Source organism: Triturus cristatus, chromosome 3_1 (genome assembly GCF_964204655.1).
Source record: "Triturus cristatus chromosome 3_1, aTriCri1.1, whole genome shotgun sequence".
In the NCBI taxonomy this organism is placed as follows: domain Eukaryota; kingdom Metazoa; phylum Chordata; class Amphibia; order Caudata; family Salamandridae; genus Triturus; species Triturus cristatus.
The window spans coordinates 444,055,788-444,068,122 of NC_140583.1; positions in this window are offsets into that span (position 1 = coordinate 444,055,788).

Below are 12,335 nucleotides of genomic sequence, written 5' to 3' on the forward strand. Positions count from 1 at the left end.
CGGCCTCCAGTTTCGGGAGCGAGCAGCGGTGGCACGCAGGGTGCCATCTGTTTCCAATTAGCGCAGTCGCTTTAACTTTCGCAGCCGCGTGGTCCTTGTTTTTTTTTTTTTTTCCTCCTGCTTGTTCTATATTGCACTTCTTCGTCTGCACTCAGCTGGTTCCTTGACTGCGGGTATGCCCAGAGCCACCAGAGATGGTTACCATAAACATTGCTGTAAAGTCAAGCATGTGGATTTATTTGAATGTACTTTTAAGGTGCTAAAACTAGAAATGGCTATCCAAGTGGCATGTCAGTTGGTATCAGAAAGCACATTTTGATTACATCGAAGATCTAAGACAGCAAAGTTGTGATGTTTTTTTCCTGGCCAAGAAGTTTTGGCTCATGATTCTGCTCTAATTGCAGCAAGCCATTCAAAGGAATCTGCTCACTAGCCGCTGGGGCTCAGATGTCCCCTAGGTGGATTCCCATCTGTCCTGTCACATAGAAGGCTCAGCCTCCACTCTCGTGCATGCCTGGAATGAGCTGTACTACCAAATAACAATGCTAGGTTTTGTTGTCCGGTTGCTTTGACAATGTGTTAAATATTGCTCAGGGTTCTCCTTAAAAGAATGCTAGAATACTTTTAGGCCTTGGGAGAGCTGTTTGGTATTAATTGGGCATCAAAAGAGTGCGGCATTACAGTGCATTTAGTATACATTCCAGTTGTGCTTTTTCATCTCACATTTTGTAGCTGTTGAACCTGGCTTTCACCTGCTGTTTAAACTGAATTCAAGCTTCAATTGTAGGTGGCTTGGTATCTTTTATCTGAACCCAAGCACCAGCTATGCGCCACCACATCTCTTGTTCAATTTTGAAGGCGTAGATGGACCTCAAACACTGCTCCCATGGCTCAGATTTTTTTAACCTAAAGAACAAATGCATTGGCTCCTTCTCTGTCGGATCAGCATTTCAAGCACTAATGGTGCAAAATAAAATGAGGGCCTCTTGGAATCACTCCAGACTTTTAGAAAACATGGCCTTGCGGGAGCGCGCAGCGGCGGCGCGCAGGGTGCTTTCACTTTCGCTGCTCGGCTCGTGCACAGACTTTTGGCTCGGCTCTCCCTTATAATGTATTTGATGGTGAGTGATTGCTTTGCATATCTCAAGCACAGGGAGTTCCTGTTGTAGAAATTTACTTTTTCTATAGATTAACAATAATACAGGCACATCAGCTAAACTCCGGTCCCCCACGCTATCCTGGGCGCCTCGCTAATAGTGCCTGCGTATTTGGTTACAGTATGTAATCAGCTCTTAAACCGCACTATTAAAATAGACTGGCTTTTCAATTAGAGGCGTCTTGAGCACAGCAGTCAATTACCCTAATGAAGATGAGTTCTGTTTTAACTTTTTAGTTAATGAAAGAGCTCGGCGTTCTCATTAGACGTGATTAGGAAGCGCTGCACAAAAAGAGCGTGCACATGTTGGCGCTGCATAAAATGCACGTTTACACGAGGGAATTTAAGTGCAAGGCTCTTAAATAAATTGATCGCGAGCCTCTTGCTCTTATAACAACCTCCTTGGGGTCATCAGTAAACAGTCAGATAAGAGCTGCACTGCGCGAACATATATGGATTGAAAACTTTTTTGTTGAAAGGGAATAAACCTGCAGATGTTTTTCTTTATGTGCATTTTGACTTGTATTAGTTATTTTTAGCAACCATGTTACCCTGTACCTGACCTACCACCTGCAGCGTATTTCAGCCGATCCTAGCCCATGTTTGTAGCATGTGTCACTCACTCCTGGTTCACCAGATGCATGTCACAAGGGGCTTTAAGATACCAGCGACGTCTGGCCACCTGTTTTTGCATTTGATATATTTTTTTTTACAGTGCTGTGCTTTTCACAAGCGCTACTGCCTACTTGTTAACAGTAGTCCACTTATAAGGTCCCAAAGGCGAGAACTATTGGTTATGCCAATGCTTGTTTTCCACAGTGACCTCCCCAAGCATGACTCTCACAGAGCATAAAAAGACTCTTGAATATTGTGAATCATGTTTTCATGGTACACATCAGGGGAGGTACTAGTAGCATGGAGCCTACATGAAGGACCTCCCACCAGGAACAAAGACTCGTCTGCTTGGTCTCCAGATCCAGTCAGTCTAACTCCAAGATCTGCACTCATCATGAAACTCATATGTCCCAAGGCTTTCACCACCCAGACGCAGCTATATTTTTGCTCTCAGACCCATCACGGCTTTTTACACAAAATGTGGGTGCCGGTGCAATGGAAAGCGATGCTCACAGAAAAGATTCAGGAAGGGCACCTAACCTTTCAATTAAACTGGTGACTTCACACTTGTGAGATCTCCAACTTAAAGTACTAAAGGCATTGGAATGAGTGTAGATCCTGAGCCCTGAGGGTTTCTGTGTCTACCTGCACCACAGGAGCTGCGGGGCCTACATTATGCCTTGTGACTGTGGCTGTTATCCATTTGCTTCCAAAATGTCTACTGCCGTTCCGAGTGCTGGACCTAATTTCTGTCTAGCTTTGTTACAGTATGTTACGGAGAGTGGTAGTGTATTGTAGTTATTTATTTATTTGGCACTTTACATGCCAGGTGTGTGCCGAGGACTATCAGGCCCATAATTCTTTGTGGCAGAAGGGTTAGAAGAAGAATCAGTGATGCCCCAGCAAAACATAGTCAATCAACCAGTATTTATAGAGTGTGGCTTTTCACCTCTGGGGGTATCCAGACGCTGATGGATATGCAGAGGTTTCGCTGGTCTAAGTTTTAGATCCAGGTCTAAGTTTGAGACCCTTGCTGAAGTCTGCGGGTGCGAGTGACATTCGCAGGTTGATGTGAAGGTCGTTCCAGGACTTGGCGGTGAGGTAAGAAAAGGAACAACCTCCGCTGTGGCTTTGGTGGTTGCGGGGAGCGTATGCGAGGGAGGCGGAGCACAGTTCTCTGGTGAAAGGTCAGGCAGTGATGGTGTGTACTGGACCCAGGTTGTGGAAGGCTTTGTAGGTGTGAGTCAACGTCTTGAGCTGGCATCTCTTCTGGATTGGGAGCCAGTGGAGGTTCCTGAGGTAGGGGTGATGTGGGTCAGTTTGGAGTGGTTGAGGATGAGTTTGGCTGCTGCATTCTATATGGTCTGGAGTTTCTTGAGGAGTTGGGTTATGATTCTAATGTAGAGTGTATTTCCATATGCCAGCCGCAATGTGCTATTTTCTGCCAAGCACAGAACTCTTTGCATGCCAGGTATGGGCCAAGTCTATTAGGCCCATTACTCTTTGTGGCAGGAGGGGGCAGAAGGAGAAGCAGTGATGCCCCCAGTGTGCTGATCTCTCCCCCGGGACGCGCCCAGCCCAAAAGCAGGCCCGTTTGAGCCCAGAGGAGGCTGGGCTGGGCCACCTCTCTTTCAGCTGCTGGCCCTGTTCGATCAGGGAGCAAGATGGGTAAGCATAAATGCCCATACCTCCATTGCTTTGTTGCCTCCAAGAATCCAAGAAAAGGTCCCTCTATTATTTCGTTTTTTTACCCCAGCAGTTGGGTCATTGAACAAAGAAATACTTTCTGTGGAAGAAGAGCTGGAGTAGGCGGTGAACCTCCCGAAATTTCCACTGCTGTTGCATAGGGAGGACAGTTGGGCTGAAGAGACAGGGCCTGCTCTGAACAGAGCTGTTGGAGATGCCTCACTGGGAGCGTATTCTTATCGGTCATAATGGTGGCAGAGGTTCACTAAAGTACAGTTACCACTCCACTTGAGCCAGATCAAGCGGAAAGGAAAAAGAAGTAGTAGTAGTAGTATATGGGAGCGAAAAAGAGACCACTAAATATTTGAATTAGCCCTAGTAAAGGGCAGCAATGTTCCTTTTGGAAATGTGGAACTGGTTAATGTTTTGAATGCTAATTTAGGTTTGGTATTAAGAATTTCAAAGTCACATTCAGAAACTCTGGCACAGGGGTCTCCAACCGGTCAATCGCGAGCTACCGGTAGCTCGCCGACTCCCTGGGAGTAGCTTGCGCCGGCATTTAATTATTAAGGTCTCACTCTGAGCTCTGGCATCTATTTATTATCCATTCCTTCTCTTTGTAGGCCTTTTATGAGTGATTGCCCGCCCTCACCCAAACTAGCAGCTCAGATTGACTGAAACAGAGCTTAGCTGGAGCGGGGCGGGCAGAAGAACATGACGTTCTTCCAGAACTCTGGAACAGGCAGGAACTGCGCCACCTGCTATTTCCAGGCTGGTACCGCACTTTATATCATGCACGACATGAGCGCAGATAATCAGGACGAAACGCCTGACAGTTGTAATGCTGCTCGCGCAAGCACTATTGACCTACTGCCCCTTCCGAGAACTGCAGCAGCTGCCTTTTGATCCTGCATGTAGCGGAGCACAGTAGCAGATTGGTAAGCGAGCCCCAGTAGCTGTATAGTAAGTTAATGCAGATCAGTGCATTTAAGACCCTTTGGTTTGAACGTGCGTGGCTGTACATGCAATACTCCCTCCGCCCAAAAAAAAGAAATCGGAGTAAATCGCTGCCTAGTTTGAATGATAGTACAATACCTAATCAAGCTACTAATAGTAGGAAGACCAAACATGCACCGACCAAACATGCGCCGCGGGGAGCACTGTCCTCCTCTTCATTTTAAAATTGCGAGCAGCTGAAAAACATGCACCAATAAGCTTTAATCATAATATTTCAGCAAATGTTCTGTCTTATGTTTAATAACCCTGCTGCCTTTTTCAGCAAAGGCCTACTTGCAATTGCTGCGGATTATCGGATTCAAAGATGTAGTTTTTTAATTCAAGAAAGAAGCCCGTGGGAAAAAGCAGTATGAATGCTAGTCAAAACGCTATTCCCCTTGCTGTCCTCTAGCTGAAATGCAATTTCTTAGTGGTCTGGTGGTGGGAATTTATTAGGCATAAATCAGTATTAAATTAAATAATGCATTTAATTTTCCCTTTTCTGGTTACCAAGTGCTGAATCAGGCAACAGACAGCCCCAGCCGCCGACAGGCCTGCCCCAACGACGAGCAGTCTGAGTGCATGCGAGACAGAAGTGAAGATATCCATTCTCAGAGTTGTTATTTAACCTGCTTTCTCTGTCAGCAAATAGATTAATGAAAAGAGGATCAGCACTTACACAGAGAGATAGGCATAGAGGGGGCGGAAGTGGGTGCAGTCACTAAACAGACAGAAAATTAATTAGCAGTTCTTTCAGAAAAGGACAAAGCATGGGACCGGGTCTACAGCCACTGCTTGTAACCTTGAAATGCATCATCCGATCACGCAGATTAGAACTGGAAAAACCTCAAGGCACTGCTCCTGACTGCCACAGCAGGTGCTCTGCCTCATAAGCAACCTTAGTAAGACTGACCTAAGCACTCTTCTCAGGAATGAAGCCTCTGTCCTGCAGGATGCCTCAGAGAGCTCTATTATTAGTTAATTAATGGAGACTGTGACCTGCAGCGCTTCGTAACAATTGGTTTAATCCCCCGATCTATCTTAGTTTCATTGGAACTAATGAGCCATAGGTTAACGAAGATTAGGGAAAGAGGTGCATTGATCACCGATGTATATTCTAGAACAGGAAACTGTGATCTGCAGGTAGGGAGATGCCCTGCGTTAGGCTATTCAACCATCATATTGCAGCAAGAATGGTAACCTGCGGGTTACATCTGGAGCCCTGCCACAAGCACACTAACCTCCTGAGCTTTCATCCTGGGTTTGATCCTGCGACCATAAGGCTTCATGTCTATCTCTGCAGCAGGCGCATTAACACATATACACATTTCTGCAGCAGGTACATTAATCCACTGAGTGTGCTGCTATGGAACCATTAGATTACCAGCAGGCATGCATTGCGATTTGAAAATAAATGAAACTAGGAATGCCACCTTTCCAAATACCGGACATTTATTGTTTTAATAGTCTGCAAAGGCCTGGACATGAAGGAAAATCATATGTATTAATTTGTAACATAACTTTTCTCCCTTTGTATATTTGATAACGAAAAAAAGGGGGGAATTTTGTTGCAGCATTTTCATAGTGCATACTAACCCAATGTATGGCACTGAAGTACTTACCTACATAGAGAGAAAGCAATGGCATGTGTAGGGTGGGTGGTTGCAAGTGTTTATTTAGGTTTCTGATCCTGTGTGGGAAGTGTTTCCATGTCTTGACGGATGAACACCAAAGTGCGGTTATCATGTTATGGGACGGAGCGCAGTGGATGATGATGTGTGAGACAGCCTTAAAGTCAATGATGCTGACTAATAGGAATCCCAAAGGACACCACATTGGCCACGGGTCAACACTAGGGCTGGGCAGAGTTGATGTAATGCTACTACACGGAATTATGGAAAAAATGTGTGGAACACAAGCTCACGTCCTGCGGCCAGCTGAAGGTCCGTGTGCCTGGAACAGGGGTCCCTCATGCCCGGACAGGCTCCCCAATCTCCCTGGCCTGGCTGGGTTGAGAAGCAGGGACCGGCCCCGGGGCCTGGGTTTCGGTCAGGGCCTGGGGTGTGGGAGCCCCCACCCTACAGTCTGCCTGGGGCAAGGGTCCCTGGTGCAGAGCCCCGGAGCACTGCAAGGGTAGGCGGGAGCCCTACCATGATGGCTCGGCTCGGGGTGGGCAGATGGGCCTCCTTTCCGTCCCGGCTATCTGGTCACACCATTTTCCCCTCCCCCGCTCCCCTCCCCTGTTTCCCCCTGCCCACGCAAAGTGCCCGGGACGGGCTCCATGGGTCCTGGGCAGTCCCGCCCCCCCGGGCATCCGGGCCCGAGAGCTCCAGCTGTCCTCTCGTGCCAGGGCCCAGCCGGGGTCCCCGAGCCCCCCGGGAAGCAGAGCCCCCGAGCCCTGCAAGGGCAGGCGGGAGCCCTACCGTGAAGGCTCGGCTTGGGGCGGGTGTCCTATCGATCCCGGTCATCTAGTCGCACCTTTCCCCCCTCAGCCATCTGGTCACACGCAATGCTTTCCAATGGGGCGACCAGATGGCCGGTCTGCCCTGGAAGGCTCGATGGGGGCTCATTTGCCTCCCCGATCCTAGCCAGGGCTCCAGGAGGTCGAGCGCATCCGGGCCTAGGGTCCCTTGAGTCTTGCGGCGCACACGGGTTCCCAGAAAGGAGGGGTAGCTTTCCTCCAGATTACTAGGGGCAGGGTATGCCGGAACACCCATCCCGGGCTGGCGGTTCTTTGCCGGGTACCAGATGGGCTATGACCGGACAATACCTCCCCTCCGTTCGGGGGCTCCCTCCTCCGGCCCACGGCGTGGCAAAGAGTCCGGGATGGGCTCCATGGGTCCTGGGCAGTCCTCCCCCGGGCGTCCGGGCCCGAGAGCTCTAGCGGTCCTCCCTGTGCCTGAGGCCCAGCCGGGGTACCGAGCCCCCTCCGGGAAGGGGAGCCCCCGAGACCTGCAAGGGCAGGCGGGAGCCCTGCCGCAAAGGCTCGGCTCGGGGCGGGCGTCCTTTTGGTCCCGGCCATCTGGTCGCACCTTTCCCCTCGGCCATCTGGTCGCACGCAATGCTTTCCAATGGGGCGACCAGATGGCCGGGCTGCCCTGAAGTACAGCAGGGGACTGATTTGCCTCCCCGATCCCAGCCAGGGCTCCAGGAGGTCGGGCACGTCCGGGCCTAGGGTCCCCTGAGTCTTGCGGTGTGCACGTGTTCCTAGAAAGAGGGGTAGCTTTCCTCCAGATTACTAGGGGCAGGGTATGCCGGAACACCCTTCCCGGGCTGGCGGTTCTTTCCCGGGGACCAGATGGGCTATGCCCGGACAACACCTCCCCTCCATCCGGGGGCTCCCTCCTCTGGCCCACGGCGTGGCAAAGTGCCCAGGATGGGCTCCATGGGTCCTGGGCAGTCCTCCCCCGGGCATCCGAGCCCGAGAGCTCCGACGGTCCTCTCTGTGCCTGAGGCCCAGCCGGGGTCCCCGAGCCCCCTCCGGGAAGGGGAGCCTCCGAGCCTTGCAAGGGCAGGCGTGAGCCCTGCCATGAAGGCTCGTCTCGGGGGCAGGCGTCCTTTCAGTCCCGGCCATCTGGTCGCACCTTTCCCCTCGGCCATCTGGTCACACACAATGCTTTCCAATGGGCCGACCAGATGGCTGGGCTGCCCTGGAAGTCCCGATGGGGACTGATTTGACTCCCCGATCCCAGCCAGGGCTCCAGGAGGTCGGCCGTGTCCCGGCTGTGGGTCCCCTGAGTCTCGGGGTGCGCTCGGGTTCCCAGAAAGAGGGGTAGCTTTCATCCGGAACACTAGGGGCAGGGTATGCCGGAACACCCTTCCCCTGCTGGCGGTGCTTTGCCGGGGACCAGATGGGCTATGCCCGGACAACACCTCCCCTCCATCCGGGGGCTCCCTCCTCTGGCCCATGGCATGGCAAAGTGCCCGGGAAGGGCTCCATGGGTCCTGGGCAGTCTTCCCCCGGATGTCCGGGCCCAAGAGCTCCGGCGGTCCTCCCCGTGCCTGAGGCCCAGCCGGGGTCCCCGAGCCCTCCACTGGGAAGGGGAGCCCCCGAGCCCCCCCCAGGAAGCGGAGCCCCCAAGCCCTGCCGAGAAGGCTCAGCTCGGGGGCGGGCGTTCTTTCAGTCTCGGCCATCTGGTCGCACCTTTCCCCTCGGTCATCTGGTCACACGCAATTCTTTCCAATGGGGCGACCAGATGGCTGGGCTGCCCTGGAAGTCCCAATGGGGGCTCATTTGCCTCCCCGATCCCAGCCAGGGCACCAGGAGGTCGGGCCCGTCCGGGCCTAGGGTCCCCTGAGTCTTGCGGTGCGCACGGGTTCCTAGAAAGAGGGGTAGCTTTCCTCCAGATTACTAGGGGCAGGGTATGCCGGAACACTCTTCGCGGGCTGGCAGTTCTTTGCCGGGGACCAGATGGGCTATGCCCTGACAACACCTCCCCTCCGTCCGGGGGCTCCCTCCTCTGGCCCACGGCGTGGCAAAGAGCCCAGGATGGGCTCCATGGGTCCTGGGCAGTCCTCCCCAGGGCATCCGAGCCCGAGGGCTTTGACGGTCCTCCCTGTGCCTGAGGCCCAGCCGGGGTCCCCGAGCCCCCTCTGGGCCTTGCAAGGGCAGGCGTGAGCTCTGCCGTGAAGGCTCGGCTCGGGGGCAGGTGTCCTTTCGGTCCCGGCCATCTGGTCGCACCTTTCCCCTCGGCCATCTGGTCACACGCAATGCTTTCCAATTGGGCGACGAGATGGCCGGGCTGCCCTGGAAGTCCCGATGGGGACTGATTTGGCTCCCCAATCCCAGCCAGGGCTCCAGGAGGTCGGCCGCTTCCGGGCTGTGGGTCCCCTGAGTCTCGGGTGCGCTCGGGTTCCCAAAAAGAGGGGTAGCTTTCATCCGGAACACTAGGGGCAGGGTATGCCGGAACACCCTTCCCCTGCTGGCGGTTCTTTGCCGGGGACCAGATGGGCTATGCCCGGACAACACCTCCCCTTCATCCGGGGGCTCCCTCCTCTGGCCCATGGCATGGCAAAGTGCCCGGGAAGGGCTCCATGGGTCCTGGGCAGTCTTCCCCCAAGAGCTCCGGCGGTCCTCCCCGTGCCTGAGCCCCCCACAGGGAAGCGGAATCCCTGAGCCCCCCCCGGGAAGCATAGCCTCCAAGCCCTGCCGAGAAGGCTCGGCTCGGGGGCAGGCGTCCTTTCGGTCCCGGCCATCTGGTCACACCTTTCCCCTCGGTCATCTGGTCGCACGCAATGCTTTCCAATGGGGCGACCAGATGGCCAGGCTGCCCTGGAAGTCCCAATGTGGGCTCATTTGCCTCCCCGATCCCAGCCAGGGCTCCAGGAGGTCGGGCCGTGTGGGCCTAGGGTCCCCTGAGTCTTGCGGTGTGCACGGGTTCCCAGAAAGAGGGGTAGCTTTCCTCCAGATTACTAGGGGCAGGGTATGCCGGAACACCCCTCCCGGGCTGGCGGTTCTTTGCCGGGGACCAGATGGGCTATGCCCGGACAACACCTCCCCTCAGTCCCGGGGCTCCCTCCTCCAACCCATGGCGTGGCAAAGTGCCTGGGATGGGCTCCGTGGGTCCTGGGCAGTCCATCCCCGGGCATCCAGGCCAAAGAGCTCCGGCAGTCCTTCCCGTGCCTGAGGCCCAGCTGGGGTCTCCATGTCCCCGGACGCAGAGCCCCCGAGCCCTGCAAGGGCAGGCGGGAGCCCAATGCGATGGCTCGGGCGGGCAGATGGGAGTCCTTTCGGTCCCGGCCATCTGGTCGCACCTTTCCCCTCGGCCATCTGGTCGCACGCAATGCTTTTGGATGGGGCGACCAGATGGCCGTGCTGCCCTGGAAGTCCCGATGACGGCTCATTTGCCTCCCTGATCCCATCCAGGGCTCCAGGAGGTCAGGCGCATCCACGCCTAGGGTCCCCTGAGTCTCGTGGTGTGCACGGGTTACCAAAAAGGGGGGTAGCCTTCCTCCAGATTACTAGGGACAGGGTACTCCGGAACCCCTCTCGGCCTAGTGGTCCTCAGCTGGCAGCTGAATGAGCCTGGACGCCGCCCCAGCCCAGGCTCCGTCCACAGGCTGCTGCGGTTAGGGTCCTGTGGGCACGGAGAGCCTCCCCCTGCTTGGCTGGGTTCAGGGGCTCCCAGGGGCCCTGGGGAGAGTGGCCTCCCCACCCCGGGCTCTGTCCTCAGTCCTGCTGCGTGGCGGGGGTCCTGGGACAGTGTCCCGTGGGCCTGGGGAGGCTTCTCTTTGCCTCCATGCCCGGGAACCCCTGCTGGGTCAAGGGGCCCTTCCGGGCCCCAGGTCGGGTGCTCGAGCCCTAGGCCCCGTCCTCCGGGCTGCTGCCCCGCCAAAGGCCCGGGATGGGGTTCCGTCGTGCCCGGGGAGCCTCCCCCTGCTTGGCTGGGTTCAGGGGCTCTCAGGGGCCCTGGGGAGGGTGGCCTCCCCACCCCGGGCTCTGTCCTCAGTCCTGCTGCATGGCAGGGTGCCAGGGATGGTGTCCAGCGTGCCCGGGGAGGTTTCCCCTGCGCCTTTGGGCCTGGGAGCCCTGGCTGGGTCCTGGAGCCCCACCGGGCCCCGGATCAGGTGCTTCCGCCCGGGCCCCGTCCCCCAGCCTGCCGCTCTGCCAAAGCACGGGGACAGGATTCCGTTGTGCCCGGGGAGCCTCCCCTTGCTTGGCTGAGTTCAGGAGCTCCGGCCGGGGCCACTGAGAGCACCGGGGAGGGTGGGCTCCCCACCCCGGGCTCTGTCCTCAGTCCTGCTGCATTTCCGGGTGCCCGGGATGGTGTCCGGCGGGCCCGGGAAGGCTTCCCCTGCGCCTCTGGGCCTGTGAGCCCCGGCTGGGTCAAGGGGCCCTGTCGGGCCCCGGGTTGGGTGCTCCAGCCCTGGGCCCCATTCCCCGGCCTGCCGCTCTGCCAAAGGCCCGGGACGGGATTCTGTTGTGCCCGGGGAGCCTCGCCTTGATTGGCTGGGTTCAGGAGCTCCGGCCGGGGCCCTGGGGGCCCTGGGGAGGGCAGCCTCCCCACCACAGGCTCTGTACTCGGTCCTGCTGCGTGGCAGGGTGCCCGGGATGGTGTCCCTGCGCCTCTGGGCCTGGGAGCCCCAGCTGGGTCCAAGGGTCCCGCCGGGCCTCGCCGGGCCCCGGGTTGGGTGATCAGGCCCTGGGCCCCGTCCCCAAGCGTGCCGCTCCACCAAGGGCCCAGGACGGGGGTCCGTCGGTCCCGTGCAGGCCTCCCCTGCTTGTCAAGGTGTCCGTGGGCCCTGGGTCGGAGGGCCCGGTGGGTCCCCCTCACAGCCTCCATGTCCCCTATGCCCCGGTGCCAGCTCACTCTTTCGTTGGGGCACAGAATGACCAGATGGCTTCCCTTTCGAGCCCGGCCATCTGATCGCACCTTTCCATTTGGCCACCTGGTCGCACCTATCCCCTCGGCCATCTGGTCACATGCAATGCTTTCCTATGGGGCGACCAGATGGCCGGGCTTCCCTGGAAGTCCCGATGAGGGCTCATTTGCCTCCGTGATCCCAGCAAGTGCTCCAGGAGGTCGGGCACATTCACGCCTTGGGTCCGCTCTGTCACCTCGTGTGCACAGATTACCAGAAAGGGAGGTAATTTTCCTCCGGATTACTAGGGAGAGGGTCAGTCAGACCTCCATGAGGTCCTGCAATTTCGAGACAGGGAAGGCAGAACCCGGGCCTGCCCGCGTGGGCCCCCAGGGGCCCGGGTACGCACCTGCCTATCGGCCCCTTCCCAATGTTTTTTTTCCCCTGAACCTGCTCAGTCAGTCCTCCGTGAGGTCCGGTGATTCCGAGATGTGGAAAGGCAGCACGCGGGCCCGCCCGCTGGGGCCCCCAGGGGCCTGGGTCTGTGCCTGTCGCTCAGCCCCTTCCAGATGGGCCTTTC